We start from the raw sequence: 6,000 nt of genomic DNA on the forward strand, positions 1-6,000 counted from the left end.
GTTTATATTTTTAATTTGATACGCAGGATATGAAAATAAGAGATCTAGAATTTCTTATTTCCATCCCTAGAGAGGAAAATAGCTTAAAAACTTCTAAGTCGATATCCGAAGTTATAATACCTTCCTTTTCTCGTCAAGTTCGCAGAACCTAGTTTACATTTATTACATTAATTCTTTCTCCTTTGTAAAATACATCCTTATTGAGTATTAATGTATTATTAAATTCTGAAAGACGTAATGCTTAATTTGAACCAATTTCTGACGCAAGAACTTGGCACTTTGTGTTCCACTTCTGTCTACAACCCTCAAGTTAATACAGCTTTTTTTTTTTCAGCTCAAAAACCGGTTTAAACTGGTTTAGCTACCGAATTTCAATATTACGACCTCCAACGAAAACTGGAAAACATATTTTTTATTTCTCACGTTTAACTACTACAAAGAGAGGAAAGGGAAAAAAACTTTAGCTTCACCGTGAAAGACGAATTGATATAATAATCACGGATTAAATCATTTTATTTGCTGTGGGTTGTGCATGACATAACTTTGCACGTGTTTCTAGAAATTTGTGCCCTTGGAAAATGATGACCATTTGCAACAGGCTGCGTTCGGATGATCCTGGGAACGTTTATTTTTATCAGTCCTCTTTCGACACATAAGAAGCCACGTTTCAATGAGGAGTCAAATAAAATATATAATTGGCAGCTTCTTTACATACACCTGCGTGCAGTCAATACCCTTGAAATTAAACTGAGAGTCATTAAATTTATGCGGGTGCAAAGGATAGAATAGTTTTGATACCAAGCAGCCATTAATAAAACATTATAATATATCACCGATACGCTTCCCGAGTTAAGAAATATTGCAATTAAAAATTACAATTGCAGTGTCATGTTTGAGTACAGTACGAGAAGTTGTGTGATCTCTTTACTCAGTAGCAATTTTAATTTTTAACTCACAAGAAGCACTCAGCTGCGTTTCGAGTTCCGTTTCAAGGCCACCATATTTCAGTGTCGCTATAGGTACAGTCTTTTTTTTACCTATCTTTTATGCAATGGTGAAGGAGGCTTGTTCTAGTCCTTGTTAAATTTGTCTCTATCGTGAGCCCATTTTTCTTTCTGTTGTCTGTTTGTTTACTTTAAGAAAAATAAATCTTGCGTACTATAAATATTCTTCTATGAACAATTAATTTCACATTAAAGCATGAAATAAAACATTTGCGGAATTTCATTGAGATGGCTTTGACAAGAAAACTGCACAACAAAATTCTTAATAGTATAAAAAAAAGCTAAAAACAGTATGGTTTGATTAGGTTTATCGCAAGCGCTCGAGGGAAGGGGAAAAAGGTCTTCGTGGTGGACTTCCTAAGAGAAACTGGCTAGTATTCATATGCCACTTGGGGAAAACTGTTATTGTTTCCGACAAAATTTTTTTAAAATTAAATAAATAAGCATATTTAAATAAATAAATAAGCTCTCTAAAACGACTACCTGCATTTCCAGGTTACTCTGATGGTCTTAAAGAGATCATATTTTCATTCTATGAATTTTATTGTTTACAAGAAGTCTATTAACGTCAGATAGAAAATTAGCATAAACCCATATAAACCAACAGAAGATTTATTATTACATTGATACCAGTAAGAAAACCAGTAAAAGTCAATATAAACCAGTACAAACCAGTAGAAAGTTCTGACATTGATGTTGGTTGTATGGGTGTCAATTGATACCAGTAAGAAAAACCCACAGAGATCAATAGAAACCAGTAAAAATCAGTAGGGACCAACAAAAATTCTATAGCTACCAGTAGAAAGGTTTTACTCGTTTCTATGGGCCAATTTGAAACCAGTAAGAAAAACCCACAGAGACCAACAGAAACCAATAAAAGTCAATAGCCATTAAAGTTTTACTGGTTTCTGCGGGGCATTTTTAGCAGGGAAGCTACGAAAACGCTCATACAGCCAGCCCGTCCACCTGGAATCAAACTCAAGTCGAACTAACAGGGCTCAGCGAATTATGCTCGACCGCTGGTACTCTCAATCCACTTGCTTACTCTCAACCCACTTGCTTGTATACTATTTCTTGATTATCCATTATGCTTATTGCCTAAATTCTAAAGCCAAATATATATTCAATTCTATAATCACCCAAATCAATGGGTGATTATAGAATTGAATATATATTTGGCTGTTTGGTGTTATATTAAATCTATAACACCCAAATCAGGCTTCTAGATACTAAGGCGAATCTGGGTGGATGCTATTTGGATTAAATATCATACAACAGGTCCAGCTCAAAATTCAAAGTTTGTTGTGATCTGGGGCATTCTAAAGATTAGTAGCAGGATTAAACTTAGCTTACTTTTCGATACTTCAACTTCTTAAACACTGCTATTATACTGGTTAATCTTTAGCTATTTTGACAACTTAATGAATTTACTAGTTTAACTCTCACCAAACATTAACATACAAAAATTTCAGTAATCGAAAACAATAGCAGGTTATAACTTAATATTGCTAGCTCCTAGGTGTAGCTACACATAGTAACATATCAAAAAAATATCTAAGCAGTTCCGAAAGGGGTAGACGCAACAGTAAATACACTGTTATTTGCTAGATATTTTAACCCATTTATTTAAATGTCTTCTTCTCGTATACTGTTATACTGCTTATAAAATGACGTTTGTATATGTCTGGCTTATAAAAGTTGGTCAGATGGATGAGAAAAGTGAGAAAATAAAAGGACAGAGTAACTCGAAACCTTAGTCTTATAATTGAAAAATAAATAAATAAAACCGTGTATAAATAAATAAATAAAATCATGCATATTTTCCGTAATTTCTTTTCTACTTTTTCTTCCACCAACTTTTAGAACTCAAAACGGGAGTAAAAATTTTATCGCCTAATAACTCAAGACTTTTTTCCTCCATTCAGAGTTAACCTATTTCAAATAAATTTATCTACGGTGTGAGGAATTTCGTATAGAATGAGATAAAACTAAAGCTATGAGTAAAGGAAACTTATCACAAAATGTTACAAGAAGTTTGAAAAGGAAATTAAAAGATAGAGACACATTAGGAAAGAGTTTTAAACAGATTCCCTGTGCAATTTATCATCACTCGAATCAAAGATAAGCTTACAGCAGAAGGAAACTATTTAGAATGTTCGGAAGAAAGAATATAGAAGACCATAGAACAATGACGAAACTCAAAGGCAAGAAGTGTTTGTGGAAGCGTGTTAGGAGAATTGAATTCGAGAAAAATCTGCACCTCAAGCAGATCGTGAATTTCAAAATGACTTAAAAAAATTATAATCCTCTCATTCTGAAATGCTGTCATAAATTGTTTCAGCTACATTGCAAGCATCTTTCGTGCCCTCAATGAAGATCATTGAGACCGTACGGTGTAGTTATGTAATACTTCGAAACGTGCAGAGAATGCAGTGTCTTTGACAGATTGTCTGAAGCAATGAAACTACGTTTAAGAAAAGCTTTGATAATTATTTTTTTCGGGGATAAAATATTTCTAAATTTAGAAAAAGTGAAAAAAAAAAAAGAATGTTAATAAATAATTTTATAAGTAGTCAAAATGTATATGGGAACCTTTCCTTCTTTCTTCATTGCAAGAGCGACTTCATTCACAATTTCATGTGAAATCTGTTTTCGTCCCCTTCCGCGCAACACACAGAACTCCCCAGCCTCTTCAAATTTAGTAATCATCTTTCTCCACAGAGGTCCTTTTCATAAGTCTTTCGAGGGTGGATGATCTCGCAACGCAGTTGAAAAATTTCTGCCGTTCTGATAAAACAACTTGATCAGCAAAGCTCGATCTTTCTTCGCTGAAGGTATGGTGAACACTAATTCTCTTTGGAATGCTCTGTACACTGCATTTCTGTTAAATAACTAACTTAAGACAAAATGGTAATGAATGATATATAAATTCGATAAATAAAACGTTTCTACAATTACGATGCGCTGATGTTCTTAACATCACGGATTCCCGAATTATTCGACTCCTTGTGCTAGATAATATTGGATAAATTATGTTGTAGTTTGAGGCAAAATTACTCGATGTTTAAATATTTCTGTAGCAACAAATGTTCAAAGGACTGAATATTCAACAACATTATTTTTCTTCAATCCCTCAGAGCCTTTTTTACATTCTCAAATAAATTCCTCTAGATCTATTAGAGCTCTGATTGCATTTCTAAATTAGATCGCAGCTTTTAAAATATAGCTGTTCTGTTACATATAACATGGTTACATTTTCACATGTGTCTCATTAATGACCTCTCGGGAAAAAACAAATGTAGATTCAAGGAAGACAAAATGAGAAAGAACGCTGGATTCACAGCGGCTTTCTTATTGTATTTGCTACTGTTTAATTTCTTAATATCGGTAACATCTGCTAGCGAGTTCTGTGACTGCTGCATATTAGGGTAGCAAGCAAACTATCTGCTGTTAATCCTAATAGAAAATTGAGTTTCCTTTCACATAGAATTAAGGAAAACTATTAAATTTCTGTGCCTTTTATTCCTATGTGGTTGTTCTGTTAAATACACATCAGCGCAATTTCTACGGAAATAGGGAGGGGGTTATTTTCTCTCCTGTTATTTGAAGGATATAACTATAAAAGTGTGAATGGAGCAACTAGAATGTCGAAGTAGAAGACAGCTGGAAATAATTCGCATTTAAAAAGCAGGAATTCAAACCTAACTATACAATGTGCATAATAGATTTGTTCAAAACCTCGAGAATGTCAGCAACAGGCTATTTAGAAGCCTCCCTAAAAAAACCGCAATTACATATGATGTTATGCTGGAAAATTACAAAATAAAAGAATTATGCTAGATACATATATAGGGTATTCGAGAAGAATTGCCGTGGAAAATACATTAAGGAAAAACATTTCTAATTTCAAACATTTATTGAAAATCCAAAAACAAGAGCAAAGTAATATTTTATAGATGGTATAAATTAAATGAAGCCACTTCAGCATCAAGAAAAGCCTCCAAACAACTTCGGAAGTGAAAACAGGTACACTTTATATCCTCAGTAGACAAATTTTGAAATGCCTGTGAGATTCTATTCATGCCATCTTTATTGATAATTGGCAGTCTTGTTAACAACTTTTTCATCCATATGCCACATGTAATAATAGTAAAGAGTATTGCAGCCAGGAGAACGTAGAGACCACATACCATGGGGAACAGATCAAAAAATGTTTTCTTCAAACTACTCCTGGATTTTTCTGAGCATGTGCTTTGCTGTAGAGTCTTTCTGTGTCAAGGTCTTCAGTCTAAGGCCTTACTACTGTTACCGAGATGTTTAGATACGCATTTTGTTGTTCTTTACCCTATGCTTAACTCAATTTTTGTGTCTTGGTGTTCATATCAAAGTCTGAATCTCTACCATTACTTCCCAATTCTTTGAAACGATTTCTGTTCCTCTGAATGGCAACTTATCTAGATGTTTCTGCTCAACAAGGTGCAGATGGAGTAGAACATTCAATTTCCTTCTCAGGCCACTCATAATGGTCCAATCTGTATGCGGTCTGCGTTCTTCAAAATCTTATTCATAACTAAGAATCTGGCATAAAGGCATAAATAAACAAAACAAACAAAAAAAAAATGCTTTCTGTAATCTCCCTGGTTCACGTCAGTTCTACTAATGCATTCTGAAGGGGACGTTAACGGCAGTATGCTCCCTACCAGAGTCTCTGAATTTCCCTTCCCCCAATATGTCCCGATCTCTTTTTTTAGTTCATTTCTCGTTTTCAGTGTATTATGTTCACTTATTGTCAGGAGAGATTTCTTAAGTGGATAACCTTTCTAACAAAGCAATAAATATCGTAGTGGGTCCAGAACTGTAGCTAGAGTTTGCAGCGCCCGGGGATAGCTGAAGATTTCAGTCCTTCTCCTGTTTACCAAGAACGGAAAAAAAAATTCTAACATTTCGTAACCTCAATTGGGCGCATTCTGGATGCTGCGCCCGGGAACAAGTGTCT

The sequence above is a fragment of the Stegodyphus dumicola genome, chromosome 7, assembly GCF_044657685.1.
Source record: "Stegodyphus dumicola isolate Sdum_Otavi_A_Nest chromosome 7, ASM4465768v1".
Classification (NCBI taxonomy): domain Eukaryota; kingdom Metazoa; phylum Arthropoda; class Arachnida; order Araneae; family Eresidae; genus Stegodyphus; species Stegodyphus dumicola.